The sequence below is a fragment of the Hypanus sabinus genome, unplaced genomic scaffold (assembly GCF_030144855.1).
Source record: "Hypanus sabinus isolate sHypSab1 unplaced genomic scaffold, sHypSab1.hap1 scaffold_124, whole genome shotgun sequence".
Lineage (NCBI taxonomy): Eukaryota > Metazoa > Chordata > Chondrichthyes > Myliobatiformes > Dasyatidae > Hypanus > Hypanus sabinus.
Genome location: NW_026779303.1, coordinates 75,057 through 98,643, shown reverse-complemented (window position 1 = coordinate 98,643; position 23,587 = coordinate 75,057). Strand labels below are relative to the sequence as shown.

At 43.8% G+C, this 23,587-nt stretch overlaps 1 pseudogene; it reads right to left on the bottom strand.

The window, feature by feature from the left end:
• LOC132386656 (zinc finger protein 850-like) overlaps positions 1–23,021 on the bottom strand; it is a 30,693-nt pseudogene extending 7,672 nt beyond the window's left edge.
• Positions 23,022–23,587: the final 566 nt, after the last annotated feature.

Sequence of the window (23,587 nt, the reverse complement as noted above, 5' to 3'; positions counted from 1 at the left end):
ACGCAGTGCAGAACGGATGTGTGACTGTCACTTCGTATCATCCATATGTGTGGATTTGCTGGAGTATCCTGTGGTATCACTTTTGTTGGCCCTTACCTGGAATCGGGGTGTTCTGTGGTAATCACTTGAAGACGATATTCCTGTTACTGTCACCTGGTGATATTTCTAAGTGGATTTCGGAGCTAATCGACGGATAAGATCTTCGGCGACTGTTATTTCGTTTACCCAGCGTGGAATGTGTGTGGAATTCTTCGTAATTGCCTTCTCTCTACATTCCCTTTATTAGTAACTACGCTATACAACAATATAAATGCAGATATATCAAACAGGTTAGCAATGATTATGTGTGTGTGTGTGTGTGTGTGTGTGTGTGTGTGTGTGTGTGTGTGTGTGTGTGTGTGTGTGTGTAAATAGGAAAGCCAAGCTTCTTCACGCCTCGGGGTGAATGGATACCGTCTTCCGGTGATGAGTGAAGTTCGGTTCAGTTCGTGGGATTGAGTCGGGGAGTGATGGAGAGAGAGAGAGGGAGAGTTTTGAGTCTTCAGGTAAGCTGACGCCGTCGATAGTCCCTTCGTCCTCCGAAATCCTTTGGAAGTCACCGACTGTGACCACTATAAATGGGACCGTTCTTCAGTGGTGGAGTTATTAACCCAGGCGAGGGATGGACACACGAATAACTCCCCACCGGTCACAGCCTTTTCACACTGCGAGAGCCACTGATCGATGCTCCGGATCGATCTTCCAAAGCCCAACTTTTTCTGTGGACACAACAAAGCTCATTCAGTGTCCAAAACCATGTGTCTGGAGGTCTATCAGCGGACCTCCTACTTATCTCATCGTGCTGAGCCCCAGCTGTCCATCAAACAGTTCCTCCCTTCTCTCTCTGTAAGAACACAGAAGCTGACAGTGTCCTTGTAAAAGTGTCAACAAGCTTGCAGAGAAACCATAACATCATCTCCGAGCAGTCTTCCTCTCTAACTCTCTCTCTCTCTCTCTCACTCTCTGTCCACCTTCCCTCCCTCCCTCTCTCTGTGTCCGGTGTTGAACATCTCCCTCTCTCTTTTCAAAAATACAGTTCATAAGGGTAATTCAGGACCCCGTCACTATAATAATGAAGAGAGTGGTTTTAACATCGAAACCAGACTCCGTTAGTGATCTATTGCTGCTGGCACGTAACAATTGCAACAACCCAGCTGTCTGAGGCACAATCCTTTAAAATTGGTGAAAATGACCCAAAACGTTGAAAAGAGCGGGTAAGAAGGAGTTTAACCAACTTCGTCCGGAGCCCTGAACAACGTCACAACCACAGTGAGCTCATCGTCTTGTTCAGCCCGGAGACAATCATGCAGGAAATTCATGCAGGTGTATAAGATGATGAGAGGCATTGGTCGTGTGGATAGTCAGAGGCTTTTTCCCAGGGCAGAAACGGCTAACACGAGGGTGAATAGGTTTAAGCTGCTTGGAAGTAGGTATAGAGGACATGTCAGAGCTAAGTTTTTTAAACAAAGAGTGGCGTGTGTGTGGAATGCACCGCCAGCGACGGTAGTAGAGGCGGATACAAAAAGGTCTGTTAAGATAGGTACATGGAGCTTAGGAAAATAGATGGCTATGCGGTAGGGTAATTCTAAGCAATTTCTAGAGTAAGTTACATGGTCGGTACAACATTGTGGGACAAAGTATCGATAATATGTTGTAGATTTCTGTGATTCTATGACATTCAAGGGAAATCTCCTATCCCACGGAGTGGTGACTAGATGCAACCTGTCATCTCAGGGAGAGTGAGAGGGAAACGGCGGGGGTAGATTTTCATATACTGATATGGAACAGAAACATGGGCAGGGACCAGCTGGGCTGAGTGGCCTCTCAAGCGAGACACGGGATTTGATACAGGATTTATCTTTCACGGGATTTATCTTTCACAGCTCCACAATATTAAACGCCAGTCTAGTTTAAGGCTACCATCAGCAGAACGGACTCCTCCAATGCTCAGTGACCAGGGTTCAGTCCTGGGTGCGATGAGCAGCCGCAAAAACTGCAGAATCTGACAGTGACAGTCCCTCATGAACCTGCAGCTGCTTTCAGTCACCGTGATGGTTAAACATTTAACACGGAGCTGATTTGAACTTCCTCCCTGATGTGAAGTTTCTGGTGTTGCAGCAGCTGGGATGATTGAGTAAAACTCTTTGCTCACTCCGGACAGAAATGTGGCCTCTATTGATTGTGAACTCACCGGAGCATCACAAGGTGGGTTAACTGAATGAGTCTCTTCACACACACGGAGCAGGTGAACGGCCGCTTCCCAGAGCGAAGCTGTTGGTGTATCTGCGATGGCCGACTGAATCCCTTCCAAAATGAGAGCCAGTGAATGACGTCACAGTGCTATAACGTCATGGCGATGTATCCAATCAGATCACGGACATGGACACGTGATCGGGCTCTCCTTGTCGCGAGTGGGGCGCTGTCTTCTCCAACATCTCCGCCTCCACATTCAAGGACCGGCGGCATTCAAGCGATGGTGACCTGACAGATACAGCGGCACTAACGTGTTTGTGAGTCCCATAGACAATTCCTTTGCCTTTTCTACACTGTTAAAAGCTTACAAAGCACGTTGGAGGGTGAAGGACAACATTTCAACTCAGGTAATTTTACTCTCCATGGTGCCTTCTGAAAAAAACTGTCACAGCTCAGAACAAGTTGGAGGAACAAGACTTCATCTTCTAACAGGCTACAGTTCCGGCATCAGGAACAATATCAAACTCTCCGCTTCCCTCTCTGTATCAAAATGGATCATTCCTCCCCTTCATCAGTCTGTGACTTGGCTCAGTCTGTCTGTCTCCTTCGCATTCTGAGCATGCGCCACACACCTACTGAGATCACATTTTATTTACACGGCTGTGACTAGAGACTTTCTGATTATCATGTCCCTCCTGGCATTTGACGGTGGTAAACTCCGAGTCAGCAATGGTATTGACCCTCAGGAGTAGGTGATTAGGCTTTTTCGTTGGAGATCGATAAACTGCCGGTAGTGTGTGTCTGGATGAGTGGGTCGTTTTCAGACTGGAAGGAGGTAGCGTTTGGAGTACCCCAGAGATCAGTCCCTGACCACAGTTGTTCACAATTTAATGTCCTGGCGGAGGCAGCGAGATGTGAGATGCCCCAGTCTGCTGGTGACGCAGAAAGAGTGGAGTTGAGGGAGGGGAGGCTATTCACATGCAATTTCGTAGCTTTGCAATCAGTACATAGTGCACTGTGGGGCTGCAGTGGCGGGTTCCAATCTGCTAATTAGATTTGCTGACCACGGTACATTGATCCGCCGGATCCCAAATAATAACGAGGCAGCGTATAGAGAAGAAGTCATCACCCCGACACAGTCATGTCAAGAAAACAACCTCTCCCTCATTGTAACGAAAACAAAGGAGCTGGTTGTGGATTACAGGAGGAATGGAGACAGGGAACAAATTCAACATTTCCAAGTCTGTTATTGACACACATGCACATTTTAGTATTGATCATGACACAATGTATTTTAAATATTGTTAATGACATAAAACATATTTACAGATTGTTACTGACAGAGAACCGTATAACTTCTGTTCCGCGTATTATCTGAATGTACTTGCCTGTGATGCTGCCACAAGTCAGTGTTTCTCTGTTCCTGTACCTTCCCGTACTTGAGCACTTGGCAATAAATTCAACAGGACCTGAGAAATCTCAGTGAGATTTGATTAGTGATGATCATCTTGGCAGCTCGGTAGGTCGAATGTATGCGACAGTACACTGTTAAATGCAAAACCCTGAACAGTGTCGATGATCAGAGGGATCTTAGACTCCAAGTTCATCGCTCCCTGAAAGAGACTGCACAGATTGATCCGGTGGTTAAGAAGGCAAATGACATGGTTGTCCTTATTAGTTGAAGCACTGAGTTCAAAAGTCGGGAAGTTGTGTTGCGGCTGTTACGAGCCTGCGGTCGGACTGTGACTGTTTCTTTAAGAGCGCCGGCGTGAGGAGGCGGGGCTATGACGTCAGTCACAGGCTGACAGCGCTGACTGTGGACTGAACCATAAGAGAGAGAGAGAGAGAGCGATCTGCAGACAGGCAGTCGGCCAGTCTAAAGAGAGAGAGAGAGAGAGAGAGCGATCTGCAGACAGGCAGTCGGCCAGTCTAAAGAGAGAGAGGGAGAGAGAGAGAGAGTGAGAGAGAGAGTGAGAGAGTGAGAGAGTGAGAGAGTGAGAGAGTGAGAGAGAGAGAGAGAGAGAGAAAGAGAAAAAAGCTGATCGCTTCAGTTAGTCGCAGCTGAGGCTTGGAACTCTCCTGTGCCCACAAGAGTGGGTTGATCATCGGTACACGGAACCACAACGAATGTGTGTGGCTGTCACTTCGTATAATCCATAGGAGTGGGTTTTGGAATATCTTGTGTTAACCCTTACCTGGGTATGTTGTGTGGTAACCCCTGGAAGACGGTAACTCGTCTGTGGACGGATTCAGCGGATAAGAACTTCGACGGCGGTTGGTTGAAGTAACGGCCGTTTCTCTACGTTTCACCCTGGATTACAAATATCTCTCTCCCATCATTTATTCCGTGGATTACTGAACTTTCCTACTTTACCATCTCAGGACTCTAAGCTTTGTTCCCTCAGGCTCGATAATCTGTGGGTTATATTTACACACATATACACATAACACTGTTAATTTCCCTTCATTTCGTTAAGTTACTATATTATAAGTCGATACTACTAAAGATAATGGTTTTAACATCAAAACCAGACTCCACGGTGAACTCTAGTGCTGCTGGTTCGTTTCTAAAACGCCACAGTTTGGAACACAGTTTTATAGAACTAGTTAGACCACATCTGGAGTGTTTCATACTGTTCTGGTCGCCCCGATTCTCGGAAGGATGTCGGGTCTTTGGAGAGGGCACAGAAGAGGTTTACCAGGACACTGCCTGGATTAGAGGACATGAGCTATAACGAGAGTTTGGACAAACTTGTGTTGTTTTCTCCAGAGCGGCGTAGGCTGGGGTGAGACTGGATGGACGTTTATAAGATTACGAGAGGAATAGATAGAGTGGATAGACGATATATTTTTCCTGGGGGTTGAAATGTCTAATACATTTAAGGTGAGTGGAGATGTGAGCGGCGTTTGCTTCTTTCCACAGAGTAGTGGGTAAACGGACATCTGTCTGGGGGTGAGAGACCAAAGCGGCCACGTGATCCCGTTTCCTGTTCACGTTTTCTGCAGATCTGCAGCATCTGCGGGTCACTGCTCTACCTATACGTGGAGCTTTATCTTTCCCCGTTCAGACAAGGCAGTGAGATCCGGATCTGTCACGTCCTCTCGTTGTGGTGGACAATATGGTTTTTTTTTCTGCAATATTTTCAGCATGTTTCATTCCACTGTTTTTACCTGCTGAAGTGCTGCCGATGTTTCTGGGTGTCTGACCCACTTATGTGAGAATTTAGCTTTTTATAATTATCTGAGCTTCTCATAAATGTGTGCAGTTCAGTTAAGCTTCACTCCACTACTTCCAAAGCAACAACCCAGTCAGTCAAATAGTTCCACACAATTAAAATAGTTTATTACATCTTTTTTTCATTTTGTACTATTTATATAATTTAACAATGTGATAGTTATATTCTTATATTAAATCACAATTGTTAAAATCTATGGTCAAAAATTAGGTTCTACTTCTGAACGAATTTCATGACATATGCCGGTGCTTTTAAACTTGATTCTGATATTGATATGGGAGACCCACCACCAGTCACCTGATCCCACTTACCGCAGATCGTAATGAGAGATTAAAGCCTTTTCTATTTATTTGCGTTCCTCAGAAAGACAACAGTTCAGTTTCCTTCTGTGGTTCCAGAGCAGAAGCTCAGTCTGTCTAATATTTGCACACAATTAAAATGGGGAATTTGTTTATTATCATCATGTACTGAACGACAGTGAAAATCTTCCCTGACGTACCATCCACACAGATCGATACATTACAACGGTACATCGAGCTGATATACGATAAAACAATAACTGTAACAAACATTATGGCTGCAGAGAAAGTGCAGTGCAGATAGACATATGGTGCAGGGTCACTTCCAGTTACATTGTGAGGTCGAGTCCATTTTATCATTCATTTGGCTTATAACTGCAGACAGGAAGCCGTCCTTGAGCCGGGTGGTTCGCTTTAAGGCTTTTGTATCTCTTCCCCGATGGGGGAGCGGGTTTGCAGGAAGAATGTCCAGGTTATGAGGTTCTTTGTGTACAAGGCCTGCTTTTCTGAGGGAGAGGAAGTGTACGGAGAGTCCATGGAGGGGAAGCTTGTTTCTCTGATGTTCTCTGCTCTCCAAAGTTCTCTGCAGTTCCTTGCAGTCATGGGCAGAGCAGTAGCCATACAAAGGCGTGAAGTATCGACAAGAAGCTCAGAGACCTAGGCCTTCACCCTGCCTTGTGTAGCTGGATCGTGGACTTCCTGTCAGATCGCCGGCAGGTGGTAAGAGTGGGCTCCATCTCCTGTCTCTCTGACCCTCAGGACACATAACCCACAGGGCTGTCTCTTTGGCGCCCTCCTTTACTCTCTGTGCACCCATGACTTGTGTTGCCACCCACACCTTCAACCTGCTAATGAAATTGGCTGACAGCACTACATTGATTGGCCTAACCTCAAATAATAACTTTCAATCGATCAAATGCCTCCCGACAAGGTTCGGTCCAAACATACTTTTCACGCTTCTTCAGGAGATTGGTCAGAGAAAGAGCGATAGCAGCAAAGTTCTTACGAAAATATCCATCCATTCCCAGAAACCTTCTAAGAGCCTTCTTATCAGTCAGAATAGGAACTTGAGAAATTGCCTGGACTTTTGCCCGAACAGGAGCCAACTTGCTTTGACCAACAACATAGCCAAGACAGGTCACAGTGGCATGGCCAAATTCACTCTTAGCTAACTGTAAGGTCGTCCTGAGAAAGCCTGTCAAACGGCTTCTCTGCTGCAGAGATATGCTCTTCCCAAGTGTCACTCCCTGTGGCTAAGTCATCAATAAAGGCATCTGTGTGTTCTAACCCTGGAATTACAGAATCAATCATTCTCTGGAATGATCCTGGACCATTTTTTCTTCCAAAAGAGAAAACATTGTGTTCATACAACCCAGAAGGTGTCACAAATGCAGAAATTTCTCTACCTCTGTCCGTCAATGGATCACACCAATACCCTTTCAACAGATCAATCTTTGTAAGAAATTTAGCTTTTCCAGACTTATTGATGCAATCATCCTCCCTAGGGATAAGAGAGGATTCTGTTTTTGTTACTGCATTTACCTTCCCATAATCAGTGCAAAATCTAACACCACCATCAGGTTAAGGCACAATAACGCAGGGTGAGCTCCAATCTGATGCCAAAGGACTAATAATACCATTTTCATCATATATTCAATTCCTTGCTCAGCCAATTTACACTTTTCGACGTTCATGCAATATGGGTGTTGTTTAATCGGTTTGGCTTGACCAATATCTACATCATGTACTGCGACTGTGGTTTGCTTGGGAACATCGTGAAATAAATCTTTAAACATCAGGATTACTTCCTTCAACTGTTGTTGTTGCTTTGGCTGCAGATGAGCCAACTTGTTATCAATGTTTTCTGGAACAACCGAGTTCATTAGCCTAACTGGGACCATGTTTGGCTTGTGAAAATTCTCAGACGAGTCGATTGTTTCATTCTCAATATGTTTTGACAACAACACTCACAGACGGTGCCTGCTTGTCAAAATACGGCTTTATTATATTTATGTGTACCACCTGTGTTAGTTTACGTTGGTCGGGTGTTTTAATAGCATTATTCAGATCATTAATTTGAGAGACTATTTCAAGCACCTTATCTCCCACCTGGTATTTTCTTTCTCAAGCCCACTTATCAAACCAACACTTCATTTTGTTTTGAGAGATCTTTAAGTTTTGTCTCACTAGACTACAGACTTGGTGTAGTTTATTCTTGAACTTCTAAACAGAGTCTAACAAGTTAACATGTACATCCCCATCAATCCACTGTTCCTTTAACAAGGACAAAGTTCCCCTCACTATAAATTTTAAAAAGGGTTCACCGAATGCAGTTATAGGGCAGAGTGGGGCCACTGGGGTGACCTGATTCGGTTTACCCACAACTTGACAAGTGTGACAGCTTCTGCAAAAGGTCACAACATCTTTCCTCAAATTAGGCCAGTAGAATTATTACATAACTGTTTACAGTTTTATTCACTCCAAAATGTCGACCTAATGGCATACTGTGGGCCAAAGTTAAAATTTCAGCCATATAACTTTAGGAACTACAACTTGGTGAACAATTTCCCATTCCTCACTCGCTGGTATAGCAGGTGGCCTCCACTTCCTCATTGACACTTCATCATGAGATAATACCCTACTGGCACATTCTTAATCTCATCATCTGAGAGGGCTGTTTCTTTTAAAGCTTCAATCTCAGGGTCTCGGTTCTGTTCTGCTATAAACTCCTTCCTAGACAGGGATAAATCTTTCTCATCAGACTTACGACTGAATCCTGTTGAAACAATGAAGGCAGAAATTCCCTGACAAGTCATCATAACCTGAATCCCGATTTTGGCTATCATGGGTATCAGAATCATGCTGCACAGATTCGTCTGCGTCGGCATACTTTTAGCCATACTTTGAGTTCCTGCGCAGGAAGGATAAATGTTAAAATCCATCTGTGGGTCGTCAGCGGTTGTCTTAGTTGTCAACAGCGCTGCAGGAACAATTTTAGGTCATTCCCTAACAGCAAACTAACATCTTCCAATGGTAAAATGGAGTATAATCCAATTTTAACAGGTCCCAAAAGCAACCCTGACAGTAAATTTACCTTGTACAATGGCACAGAAAACATGCTACCCCCAAAGCCTTTAATAAGATTTACTTCATCAGTGTTCGTCTCATCACCAAACTTTAGAATGCTGTCTAATATAAGTGACTGAGAATCCCCAGTAACTCGAAGAATTTTTGGTAGTTGGGTTGACCCTTCCTTTACTAATACAAACCCATTTGACATAAAATGATCAAAAGCCTTCTTAATTCAGTCAGAGTTCTCAGTCCATAACTGAGCCTCAACAGAATGTTCAGAACCCTGTGGGTTTATAGGTGCGTCAACAAACTGAACACCGGCATTTGGGACTGGCTTCTTTTCATTTTTCTTATTCAGGATAGAACAATTAGCCATCACATGACCAGCTTTCTTACAATAGTAACGAGCAAGACCAGAATATTTCTCTTTCAACTGCTTCCCTTCATCCTTACTCTTGTCACTAGTCCCAGCTGTAATTTCTGGTTTACCCTGGTGATCTCTGGCACTCTTTTGGAAGCTCTTATTTGGGATAATCTTAACCTTATGAGTAAAAGCAAACTCATCTGCTATTCTATCAGACTCCTGCAAATTGGCAGTATCCTTTTCATCTAAATATGTCTTTATGTCGTCAGGAGCACACCTTTTGAATTCTTCAATTAAAACTAACTCTTTCAAGCTATTAAAATCATCATATATGTGCACCAGCGATCAAAACACACAGACTTCTCATAAGCAAATTACATATGTCCGGTTCACAGATTTCCACAAATTTCAAAACTTTTGCCTGTATGATTCTGGGACCAACTCGTAAGCTTTGAGCACAGCCTGTTTCACTATGTCACAATCAGCTGCTTCATCAACTGTCAAAGCAGAATAGGCTTGCTGAGCCTCCCCCTTTGTAAGAGAACCAACCCTCTTTTGGCCACTTTCAATTCTAAGCAACCTTCTCAAAATGCTGTAAGTATTTATCAACCTCTTTCTGATCAAATGGAGGTACCAATTTAATTTCCTGACTAGCCTCAAACTTATCACCAGTCTAAAGCTAGACCCCTTTGCTGAAACCACTGTATCTTTTCCAGCTCGAATAGCCTCTGTCTTTCTGATTCCTCCTTCTGTTTTTCTGCCTCCTCTCTGATTTTCTGCCTCTATAGCCTCAAACTGTCTCTGCCTTTCTGCAGCCTCCATCTTTAATTTTTCTGACTCGTACTGGAGCTCAAGTTCACGAGGTTTACTTTCAGGAAACACCTCCAAGTCCTCCACTTTAAACACACCCTCAGATACATAATGTTCAGCTGTCACCCTCTGCATCTGTGCCCTACTCATTGTCAATTTCAACATAGCAAGTTTTAACCTTCTAGCAAGACTCAACAACTCAATCCGTCTGGCATCCTCTAATGCCTCAGAGGTTCCCGCTTCCAAACAATAATCAGCATCCGCTGCTGATTTTCCACACACAAATAAATCAGAAGGGACTTCCCCAATGAAATCGATAATTAATGACTACGCCCTCATAGCTGTTCATATCCCAGATGCAGGCCCCAATTTTGTTATGAATCGTAAAGCTTTAGAAACGAATCAGCACCAATAGACTACACCTGGAACAACACACATAAAATACTGGTGGAACACAGCAGGCCAGGCAGCATCTATAAGGAGAAGCACAGTCGACGTTTCAGGCCGAGACCATTCATCAGGACTGCCTGAGACTGCCTGACGAAGGTTCGCGGCCTGAAACGTTGACAGTGCTTCTCCTTATAGATGCTGCCTGGCCTGCTGTGCTCCACCAGCATTTTGTATGTGTTTGAATTTCCAGCATCTGCAGATTTCCTCGTGGAGACTACACCAGGAGTCTGTTTTTGATCTTAAAACTATCTTTATTAGAATCTACTTATAATATAGTAACTTAAGCAAGATAAACAAAAGTTAACAGTGTTATGTGTATATATGTGTGTAAATATAAATCCAAAACTATTGAGCTAGGGGGAAACAAGGCTTGGAGTCTTCAGATGGTAAATTATGAAAGTTCAGTTCAACCACGGAATAACTGATGAGAGAGATATTTGTAATCCAGGGTAAATGTCGATAGAAGGCAATTATGTCGAATTCCGCAGGTTCCATGGTGGTAAAACAAGAGAACAGTCACTGTAGATTTTATCTGTCATCCTTCCAAATCCACATACTAATTATCACCCAAAGTGACTTGTCACAAGGCATATTGTCTTCAAGTGAATTACCACACCACACCCAGGCAAGGGGTAACACATCAGTGGTCTTCACAGGATACCCCAAATCAGATCCACTCCTATGGATCAAACGAGGTGACAACCACACATTCGATGTATGATGAATCGATAATTAACCCACACTTGTGGGCATAGGAAAATTCCAAACAGTGACCCTTGGCACCTATTTCCCTTGTATCGATCTTTCCATTTTTCCTCCTTCATCTCCGTCTGACTCTGAGTGTCTGTGTCCTCAGTTAAAACTGAACAAGCTGTGAGTGATGTAAACAAGCTGCAAGTCAAACTGATTCACCTTCCTAATCTCTCTCTCTTAAAATGACAGTCCACAGCAAACAAAACCTAGGGATTCATAACAACTGACTGGTGTGCCAGTAGTTGGGATGACTGAGTGAATCCTTTCCCACATTCTCAGCAGGTAAATGGCTCCTCTCCAGTGTGAACTCGCTGATGTCTCTGTAGTGTGGAAGAGCGAGTGAATCTCTTCCCACATTTTGAGCAGGTGAATGGCCTCTCTCCAGTGTGAGCTCGCTGATGTTCCAGCAATCTGGATGACTCAGTGAATCTCTTCCCACAGACTAAACAGATGAACGGCTTCTCCCCAGTGTGAACTCGCTGATGTACCAGTAGGGTGGATGAGTGACTGAATCTCTTCCCACATTCTGAGCAGGGGAATGGCTTCTCTCCAGTGTGAACTCGCTGATGATTCTGCAGGTCGGATGAGCGAGTGAATCTCTTCCCACATTCTGAGCAGAGGAACGGCTTCTCCCCAGTGTGAACTCGCTGGTGTTTCAGAAGGTTGGATGACAGAGTGAACCGTTTCCCACATTCTGTGCAATTGAACGGCTTTTCACCGGTGTGAGCTCTCTCATGTCTCAGTAGGTAGGATGACTGAGTGAATCCCTTCCCACATTCTGAGCAGGTGAATGGCCTCTCCCCAGTGTGAGCTCGCTGGTGTCTCTGTAGTTGGGATGATTGAGTGAATCTCTTCCCACATTCTGAGCAGATGAACGGCTTCTCCCCAGTGTGAGCTCGCTGGTGACTCTGTAGGGTGGATAACTCAGTGAATCTCTTCCCACATTCTGAGCAGGTGAATGGCCTCTCCCCAGTGTGAGCTCGCTGGTGACTCTGTAGGTGGGATGACTGAGTGAATCCCTTCCCACAGACTGAGCAGGTGAACGGCTTCTCCCCAGTGTGAATTCGCTGATGTACCAGTAGGGTGGATAACTCACTGAATCCTTTCCCACATTCTGAGCATGTGAATGGCTTCTCCCCAGTGTGAACTCGCTGATGTCTCAGTTGGCTGGATAAAGCACTGAATCCTTTCCCACATTCTGAGCAGGTGAATGGCTTCTCCCCAGTGTGAACTCGCTGATGTACCAGTAGGTTGGATAAATCACTGAATCCTTTCCCACATTCTGAGCAGGTGAATGGCTTCTCCCCAGTGTGAACTCGCTGATGTACCAGTAGGTTGGATGACCGAGTGAATCTCTTCCCACAGACTGAGCAGGTGAAGCGCCTCTCTCCAGTGTGAACTCGCTGGGGACTCCGTAGGTTGGATGACTGAGTGAATCTCTTCTCACATTCTGAACAGGTGAACGGCCTCTCCCCAGTGTGAACTCGCTGGGGACTCCGTAGGTTGGATGACTGAGTGAATCCCTTCCCACAGACTGAACAGGTGAATGGCTTCTCCCCAGTGTGAACTCGCTGGTGTTTCAGAAGGTTGGATGACAGAGTGAACCGTTTCCCACATTCTGTGCAATTGAACGGCTTTTCACCGGTGTGAGCTCTCTCATGTCTCAGTAGGTAGGATGACTGAGTGAATCCCTTCCCACATTCTGAGCAGGTGAATGGCCTCTCCCCAGTGTGAGCTCGCTGGTGTCTCTGTAGTTGGGATGATTGAGTGAATCTCTTCCCACATTCTGAGCAGATGAACGGCTTCTCCCCAGTGTGAGCTCGCTGGTGACTCTGTAGGGTGGATAACTCAGTGAATCTCTTCCCACATTCTGAGCAGGTGAATGGCCTCTCCCCAGTGTGAGCTCGCTGGTGACTCTGTAGGTGGGATGACTGAGTGAATCCCTTCCCACAGACTGAGCAGGTGAACGGCTTCTCCCCAGTGTGAATTCGCTGATGTACCAGTAGGGTGGATAACTCACTGAATCCTTTCCCACATTCTGAGCATGTGAATGGCTTCTCCCCAGTGTGAACTCGCTGATGTCTCAGTTGGCTGGATAAAGCACTGAATCCTTTCCCACATTCTGAGCAGGTGAATGGCTTCTCCCCAGTGTGAACTCGCTGATGTACCAGTAGGTTGGATAAATCACTGAATCCTTTCCCACATTCTGAGCAGGTGAATGGCTTCTCCCCAGTGTGAACTCGCTGATGTACCAGTAGGTTGGATGACCGAGTGAATCTCTTCCCACAGACTGAGCAGGTGAAGCGCCTCTCTCCAGTGTGAACTCGCTGGGGACTCCGTAGGTTGGATGACTGAGTGAATCTCTTCTCACATTCTGAACAGGTGAACGGCCTCTCCCCAGTGTGAACTCGCTGGGGACTCCGTAGGTTGGATGACTGAGTGAATCCCTTCCCACAGACTGAACAGGTGAATGGCTTCTCCCCAGTGTGAACTCGCTGGTGAGCCATAAGGTCAAATGACTGAGTGAATCCTTTCCCAGAAATTCAGCAGATCACCAGCCTCTACCAGGTGTGGTGTGAACTGACTGGTGTGTCCACAGGTCCAACTGAATCCTTTCTCACACACAGAACAGATGAATGGCCTTGCCCAGTGTGAACTTGCTGATGTACCTTCAATTGTGATAACTGAGTGAATCTATTCCCACTGTCTGAGCGGGTGAACAGCCTTTCTCCTGTGTAAGATGACTGGCTTGCTATTTGGTCAAATGATCAATTGAATCCCTCTCCACAGTCTGAGCAGGAAGGATAGTCGATTGAATCCCTTGCTCCACTTCTTAAATATCCAGACAGAGACAGCAAAACTGGCGTTTTCTGTTTGAGATCCCCGGCGACAAATTCCTTCTCGTTTTTAACCTGTGAAAAGATTTACAAAATCCATCAATGGGTTTAGGACAACATTTCAGATGAGATTACTTGAGTTGCCATGGTTTGACTTGGTATCACACTGTTACAGTGAGGTTCAACCCAAGTTGGACAGAGAAATCATCTTCTGACTGGGCAGAGTGCTGGTATCTGGAATGACCATCAATTCCCTGAAGCTCCTCCTGTCTCTATAAGAATGGGGCATTTCTGCCGTCTCCAATCTGTGACCTGGCTCAGTCTGACTCTCTCCGTTGGTATTATTCCCTGTTCCTGCTGAGCTGCATGGGTGCCTGGCCCCACAGTAACTGAAACAGTCTCACGCAAATTGTCTTTGTGGATGTGCATCTGGGAATTCTTTTATGTATTATTAACTTAAAGTGCTACAGCTTTAACACCATATAAAAAAATTCCTGCTGAGATGACTGGTTGGTCCGCACAGCTGGTAAAAGGGGTTAGAGTGAATTTTTGTAATATTTCAAGTTCTTGTAGAAAAGTACAACACAGAAACAGGTCCTTTGGGCCATCTAGTCTTGTGCTGAACTATTTAAATTGCCTCTCCCACACTCCTACAATCCAGGTACCTACACGAACTTCCTAAATGTTGAAATCGAGCTCGCGTGCACCACTTGTGCTGGCTGCTCATTCCAAACCTAGATGACAATCTGTCTGCAGAAGTTTCCCCTCATGTTCCCCTCAACATTTCACCTTTCACCCTTAACCCCTGGCCACTGGTTGAAGTCCTACCCAATCTCAGTGGAGAAAGCCAGCTTGCATTTACACTATCTATGCCCCTCTACCACAATCAAATTTCACCTCAATCTTCTACATTCCAAAGAATAAAGTCCTGACCTGTTCAATCTTTCCTTATAACCCAAGTCCTCCAAACTTGACAACAGCCTTGTGAATTTTCTCTGAAATCTTTGAATCTCTTTTAAATCTTTCCTGTCAGTAGGTGACCAAAACATCACACAATACTCCAAATTAGGCCTCTTTTACAAGTCAACATAATATCCATCTATTGTCAGGATTTGTTTCACGAAAGCCAATGGGCTAAAATCTTTCTTTCCGTCACTATCTAACTGTGATACCACTTTCAGTGAATTAAGGACTTGTATTCCCAGGTCCCTTTCTTCTACAACACTCCTCCGTGCCCGACCAGTCACTGTGAAAGACCTCCCTTGGTAGGTCATACCAAAGTGCAACAGCTCACACTGGTCTGAATTAAATTCCATTTTCCATTTCTCAAACCATTTTCCCAGGGGGTCCAGATTGCACTGCAAGCCATGATAGTCTTCCTCGCTGTCCACTACACCACCAGTCTTGGTGGTCATAAATCTGCTAATCCAGTTGACCACACTATCATCCAGATTACTGATCTAGATGACAAACCACAACAGATCTAGCACTGATCCCTGTGGCAACCACTAGTCACAGGCCTCCAGTCAGAGAGGCAACCATCTGCTACCACACTCTGGCTTCTGCCAAAGACAGTGTCTCATCCAATTTACTATCTCACCTAGAATGCTGAGTGACTGAACCTTCTTGACCAACCTCCCATATGAGACTGTGTCAAGTGCCTTGCTAACGTCCATGTAGACAACATCCACTGCCTTGTCTTCAGCCACTTTCCTGATAACTTCCTCAAGAGACTCTGTAAGACTGGTTAGACATGACCTACCATGCAAAAAGCCATGCTGTCTATCCTTAATCAGTCCACATCTAGCCAAATACTTATATTTCCGGTTCCTGCACATAAGTTCCAGTAACTTCCCCACTATTCACTACTAGTCACCACTCCGTGGGTTTGGAGATTTCCCTTGAATTTCATAGAATGATAGAAATCTATAGCACATTACAGACCCTTTGGCCCACAGTGCTGTGCCGACTATGTAACTTACTCTAGAAGCTGCCGGGAGTTTCCCTAGCGCATAGTCCTCTATTTTTCTGAGCTCCATGTAACTATCTAAGAGAGTGTTAAAAGTGCCTGTTGTATCCGCCTCGACAACCGCTGCTGGCAGTGCATTCGACACATCCAACACTCTCTGTGTAAAAAACCTACCCCTGACATCCCCTCCGCATATATTTCCAAGCACCTTCAAACTATGCCCCATCCTGTTAGCCATCTTAATGCTGGGAAAAAACCTCTGTCTATCCACACACTCAATGCCCCTCATCATCTTATACACCTAAAAAAGGCTCCAAACATAAACAAGGAAATTTTACATTGCTCTGAGGATTTGTTAGAAGTAAACAAAATTATGAGGGTATAGATAGGGTAAATGCAAGCAGCTTTTTCCACTGAGGTTGGGTGGGATGACAACCAGAGGTCATGGGTAAGTGGGGAAGGTGAAAGTTTAATGGGAACATTTGGAAAAGTTCTTTGCTGAAATGGTCGTGAGAGTGCAGAATGAGATGTCAGCACTAGTGGAGAATATGAGCTCGATTTCACCATTAAGAGAAGTTTGACAGGTACCTGGATGGTAGGGGTACGGAGGGTGATGATCCCGGTGCAGGTATTTGCATTAGAGAGATTAAATGTTTTTGGCATTGACTAGATGGGCCAAATAGCCTGTTTCTGTACTGAACTTCTCCATGTTTCTGTGACAGAGAAGCTGGCCAAACTTGTTTGGAAGGGAAAAGGTAGGAGTGACAATGGAGCAGCAATGGCTGGAGTTTCTGGGAGCAATTCGAGAGCTGAGTAATCGATACATCCCAAAGACGTGGAAGCATTGGAATGGCAGCAGGGCACAACGTGGGTTAAATGAGAAACCAAAACCAACATAAAAGCAGAGGAGAGGGCAAACAAAAGAGCAAAAGACCATTAGGAAGCTTTTAGAATCCAACAGAAGACAACTAAAGGAAACTCAAATGAGTTTGGGAGTGGAATTATGAAATGGCTGTCATTAATGAGTTCTGGTTGCACCCAACAGTCCGCAGCATTTAGAGGAACGAGATATCCAGGGCCTCAATATCTCTTGAAAACCAAGATTCCCTGCACTCGTTACCATTCAACTTTTATTTTGTCAGACACATACAAACTCTACACCCTTAAAATTTCACTTCTGAAGAACTCCCACTTACCAAGTACTCCTTTGCTAAAAAACATCCTGTCCCAATTAACGCTTGTCAAATCCTTGCAAATATCATAAAAAAATTGGCCTTTCTCCAATTTAGAATCTCAAGAGAGGTCTAGGCCTCTGCTTTTCTGTATTTACTTGGAATCTCATGATCAGTAGATACAAAGTGTTCCCATACACTAATTTCTGTCACTAGCCCTAGATCACTTCCCAATAGCTTATTGCACACTTCTACATAGGGAATTTTACATACTGATTAAGGTAGATTTGATAAGCTCTACCCCATCTAGTCCTTTTACAGCCTAGGATTCCAGTCAATAAACGGAAAGTTAAAATCATTCACTTTATCAACCTTTGTTTCTTGGCATAGTCCGCAATCTCTCTACAGATTTGTTCCTTGAAATCCATCAGACTGTTGGGCGCAAGCAAGTCCAAGTAATGACTACAATATCATAATTTCATGTCCTGAGGTCTGAATGACATCTGTTTGATGTCAAAAAAAGAACCTTGCCCTCAATGTCACTGAAACAAAGGAGCTGGCTGTAGACTACAGGAGAAATGGAGACAGGCTGACCCAGGATCTGGGGCTGAGAGGGTGAACAGCTTTAAGTTCCCTGGCACACACAACACTGAGGATCTCACCGGGTCTGTACATACTGGCTGTGTGGTGAAAAAGGCACAACAGCACCACTTTCACCGCAGGCGGTTCAGGAAGTGTGGGACGGGGCCCCAAATACTAACAACTTTCTACAGGGGCACAATTGAGAGCATCCTGACTGGCTGCATGACTGCCTGGTATGGGTGCTGTACTTCACTCAGTTGCAGGACTCTGCAGAGAGTGGTGCAGACAGCCCAGCGCATATGTAGATGTGAACTTCTCACTATTTAGGACATTGACAAAAACAGGCGTGTAAAAAGGGCCACTGTGTAAAAAGGATCATTGGGGACCAGAGTCACCCCAACCACAAACTGTTCCAGCTGCTACCATCTGGGAAACGGTAGCACAGCCTGAAAGCCCGGATCAACAGGCCCAGGGACAGCTTCTTCCACCAGGCCCTCTGATTGATTAATTCATGCTGATACAATTGTACTTTTATTTATCCTGACTGTCCTGTTGTACATACTATTTATTATAAACTATTATTAATTTCACATTGCACATTTAGACAGAGACGTAACATAAAGATTTCTGCAACTCATGTATGAAGAATGTAAGTAATAAAGTCAATTCGATTCAATTCACCCTCTCCACTATCTATTCTGTCATTCTGGCTCCAATCCTCCCTGCAACTTTAGTTTAACCACCCACCCCACAGGGGAGCACTAGCAAACCTTGCCACTAGGATATTCGTCCCTTTCTACTTCTGTTCCACTAACTAACAAATCCCCTATCACCCCTTTGACTTTCCTCTGCCAGGTAATTCCCCCCAACAGTTTCTAAAGTGTCCACCTGTTGTTGTGTCGGATAGCAACAAGAGTACTCGGCGATGGCTATTTAACCTCATTCCCCTTCCTGACTCTCACCCAGTTTCCTGTGTCCTGCACCCTGGGTACAACTCACCTCTCTGCACATCATACCTATCACACCCTCTGACGCTTGGATGATGCACAATTCATCCATTTCCAGCTCCAACTCCTTAAAGTGCAGCTGGATATACACCTTCTACGTGAGGGCGTCAGGGACACTGGAGGTCTCCCCACCTTCCCACCAATGTCCCCTCCAATTTGTAATGACCAGTGTGTGCAAAAACCTTGTACTGTACAATTTTTACCCAGTGACAACAACATGTGCAAACTGAATTTTATATAGAGAGGTATTCATTTCAACAGCGAGCAAGTCACTGTCAGTAAGAACTTTAATCTCCTCTGGTTGAGTCTTGATTGAGTTCATCTGCACTCTCACACAACCTATGTAACAGGTTAATGAAGGATTTACTCGCCGCTGCTTTTGCAAACCACCTATTTGTGATTTTCTTGCTAAATGATGCTTTCAATTTCAGATTTCCAAATATCACTCCACTTCTTCCCACTTGAAAATTCTCCAGCAACTCTTGCATCACCACAATACACACAGTATTGTACATAAGTATTTCCCCTGAAGTCTCACCCAGGTGACTGAAAGTGGTGAAGTCAGTGATGGTAATGCCAAGGAATACTGCCTTTAAGGGTGGTAGTCTGTCTCCCTGGAGTCTGGCATTTGTGATGTGAAAGCTACTCGTTGGCCAGGGCAAAGGTGTTTGATATCATTATGTAGCCAGACAGAATTGGTTCTGTCTGGCTACATGTTCTCACTGGTAGAAAAATGCAGACCGAGAGGAGGTAGAACAAGCAACACACACAAAATGCTGGAGGAACTCAGCAGGCCAGGCAGTATCTATGGAAAAGAGTACTAATGCTGAATTCCTCCAGCAATTTGTGTGTGTAGCTTGGATTTCCAGCATCTGCAGATTTCCTCTTTGTGATTGGAGGTAGAACAAAGATGATTTTCTCAACTGGTGATGTAAAAGATTTTAGAGCCATAGAATAGAACACTGCAGCACAGTACAAGCCCTTCAGCCCTCCATGTTGTGCCAACCCATATAAACCTTAAAAAAAAAGAACTAAACCCACACTACCCCGTAACCCTCCATTTTTCTTTCATCCATGTGCCTGTCCAAGAGGATGTTAAATACCCCTAATGTTTTAGCCTCCACCACCATCCCTGGCAAGTCATTCCAGTCACTCACAACCCTCTGTGAAAAAAAAAAACTTACCCCTGATGTCTCCCCTAAACTTCCCTCCCTTAATTTTATACATATGCCCTCTGGTGTTTGCTGTTGGTGCCCTGGGAAACGGGTACTGACTATCCACCCTGTCTATGCCTCTCGTAATCTTTTAGCCCTCTATCAAGTTCTTGACCAGGCATGGTCAAACTACGGCCCACGGGCCATATGCGGCCCGTTAAGCTTTTTAATCCGGCCCGCAGAACTTGATGAAATTATATTAATAAACCTTGTTAACGTCTTTTCCCCGCAATTCTGGTGTTTTCCCAATAGATGACGCACTCTATATACATTGACCTTTGTTGAGGTGCAGCGTATTACTCCACATTTGCGCTTTACTCTTTGTTCAGCTCGACCTATTTGTGTGAACAGGCGTTCAGCGTCATGAACATCAACAAAGCCAGCCACAGATCCAAGTTAACTGACCAACACCTCAGATCCATCCTGAGAATCGCCACAACAAAACTAAATCCAGACTTTGATGCGCTGGCTAAAAAGGGAGACCAACAACACTGTTCCCACTGAAATTAAAAATAAGTTTCTTCGTTGTGTTATGTAAAAAATGCATTTGAAAATATTTTTTTCAATAAGCCTTACATGTTACATGTCATTGCTATTAAGTGATGGACACGAGTAGTGCGCAGGTGCACGTACGTTCTCAAAATAAAAAATGCGCTCCAGATCAAATAACGCGCTCCGCATACTGGCACGCTGGCATTGTTCTGTCTTTGTGCTGGTCGTTGTTGAGTTTTGGCACAGGGGACTATTGAATAAGAAGGAGGAGGACAAGTAGACCTGCATCTCCTACCGGTTTTGAAATAAAGACAGTCAGGAGGAGAGTGATGATGATAATATCCTGAAGGATAACAGAATTTTCAGTGCTTTAAAATAATAACTGTTACTATTTAAAAAAGCTGTATTTTATTCATTTAATTTTCAGTGTTTTAAAAGTCATTTCAATAAATAGCTAAATACCATGGGACTTCAAAGACAGATATTTTGTTGTAATGCATTTGTTCATTTTCAATTGAAATTAAAGCACATGTTTTCTACATATCCCATGATATTTTATTTTCTCTTATGAGGTGTATTACCAAAACACTCCGTCCATCTGCTCCTGGTCTGGCCCCCCTGTCAAATTTTAGAACCCTTTGTGGCCCACATGTCAAAAAGTTTGCCCACCCTTGTTCTAGACCTTTCATATTATTTCACATTTCATAAAGATTGAAACAGAATAGGCTGAAACACACTGTTCAAAAGTGCTGGCGTTCAATCCACTTGGTGCATTGACTCATTACATTTTTTGGGTGTATGTTTGTCAGAAACACATCCAACAGATTTCCCATCAGAAGTGCAGGAAAATTCTGGACCTGATTTCAAATGAACCACTGAGCACTCTGAAAAAAAGGTGCGGCAGAGGCCGATTTCTCCCTTGTGCTTTTATTTTTAGTGTGAACTATGTGACATTGATGGTGATTAATGATCATTACTTTCAGGCGACAGCCCTCCAAACATGTGACGAACCACAGTAAAACTTAGTGAACCTGCCATGGTTGGGTCTTGGGTGTCGGACCAGCAGATTTTCTGTATTATTAGATGTTCTCATATTAATACATCATACCTCACTTCCAAATCACTGTTTTTAGACATCACATTACAGAATGATGCGTTCCACATAACCTGCAAGTTTAAAAGAAGCTCAGAAAATAAGGTCAAAGTAAGTTTCAAAGGCATCTCGGAAACAGAAACGTGCAAGTTTAAAGGGAGCAGAGATACCTGACTGACCTGCATGAGGTGTTGAGCTACCTAAAATGCATTCTTGAACGTATAATGTAGATTTAAAGCATTAATTGGATTTAAATTATTTTATTAAATTAACATTATCTTGGATCTCTTAATGGTAATTCACATTTAATGTAGGATCAACCTTTCTGCATTTGGATGACTACAATCTTTGTTCTTTTCTTTCGAAAAATGCAGTCACATCATAACACTATTCAAACTTCACACCAAAAGTCTTCTTTTTCCCCCTTCTATTTTTTCCCAGGAAAAAAATACTATAAACTTTTTGCTATTTAAAATTGGTAACATTTATCAATTCATGCTGTTGTTTAAAATTAAATTGCTTAACTCCATGAAGCAAACTTGCAAGTTCACTAGCTAATAAAGAATTGAACAAAGAGGATTGTATATTTTACGCACAAAGCAGCATAATATCAATGCTCCTACATCATAAATTGGGAGACAAATGTACACATCCCAACCTTATTAGGTATTTGTACTCAAGTTTTCCCACAGATGGTGAACTGCTAATCTTGGCTGGTTCATCAGGCACAGCATGGAGTAGATCTGAAGGGAGGTGGAGTGGTTTGTGTATTTGCAGCAGTGCTGGGAGGAAAAATCAGCATGAATGATGAATGTCTTTAATGTCCCTTCCTATAAAATGCTCGACAGATGGTTCACACTTATTTGACCTTGAGCTTTTTTTTTAAAAACCATATTACACTTTAGTCAGGATTACTTAGAATTTCAACATCTCTCTTCCAGTGAAAATAATAAGTGGGAAGGGGTATAATTTAAAGATCCTATATATTCAGTTTAATCCACCCCGTTCTAATGAAATGTTTATTCAGTTATTTATGCTATTGACAAGGCTCTGAATAAAGCAAATGAGGACCAATAGGTGTGATCCATTCTTACCAGTTCAATGGCATAATTTTAAACTCACTTCTCCAAGTTTTCACATTTAGGAGCAGAATCACAAGAAGAGGTGGCAAATGACCAGGGAAAGCTTCACACAGAATCACAGAATAATTATTATAAAATTATTGTTGGCATGAAAGGAGATCATCAACCAGAACTATCCTCTCAATTCCAATCCTTTTCTCTTGCTCTGCATCACTCAAAAATTCACTCTCATTTCCTTTCCAATTCTATTTGAAAGTACTGTCTTAGTCTTCGACAGTACTGTCCTGTGGATATCCAGTAACTGTGCTCTGGAAGTCCAATCCAAAGTAGAATCTTTGCTAATCTACAATACTAGCACTGTACCTCCCCATACTTTATCCCTATTTTCTAATCACAGGAAAGACTAAGTACTAATTTAAAACAAAGGCTAAGATTTAAACTTTCATCTTATGGTGATGATCATCTAATGTTATACTGCTATATATAAATAAAAGTGGTGATAGATAAGTTTGTGGCCTAAGGTAGAAGGAGACAATTTTAGAAAATCCAGCACATCTATTTTTCAGCATAGTCCACTCCTACATTTACACACTTAGTCCAGCGGTCGTGTAACATACGAATCTTGGACCTCCAGAGAGTGTCCACAGACGGGTTTTGTTCCCTTTCTCCGAGTTCCTAATCCTTTCATTTAGATAGCTGGAGCTCAGCTCTGTCTGAGAGATCCATCGGTTCCCATTCCCTCATCAGCCGGGAGCTCCCCGGGGCCCGTGTACGGATCGTGGAGCTGAGAGAGAGGGAAGAGGGCAGGACTGTCCCGGGGTTGCTGGTCACGGTGTCCGAAATTCAGAGGAATTATCCCGAAGTCGGTGTTTAAGATAAAAACACGGAGAATCGCTCTTACCTGCAACCGACATTTTCAAGGC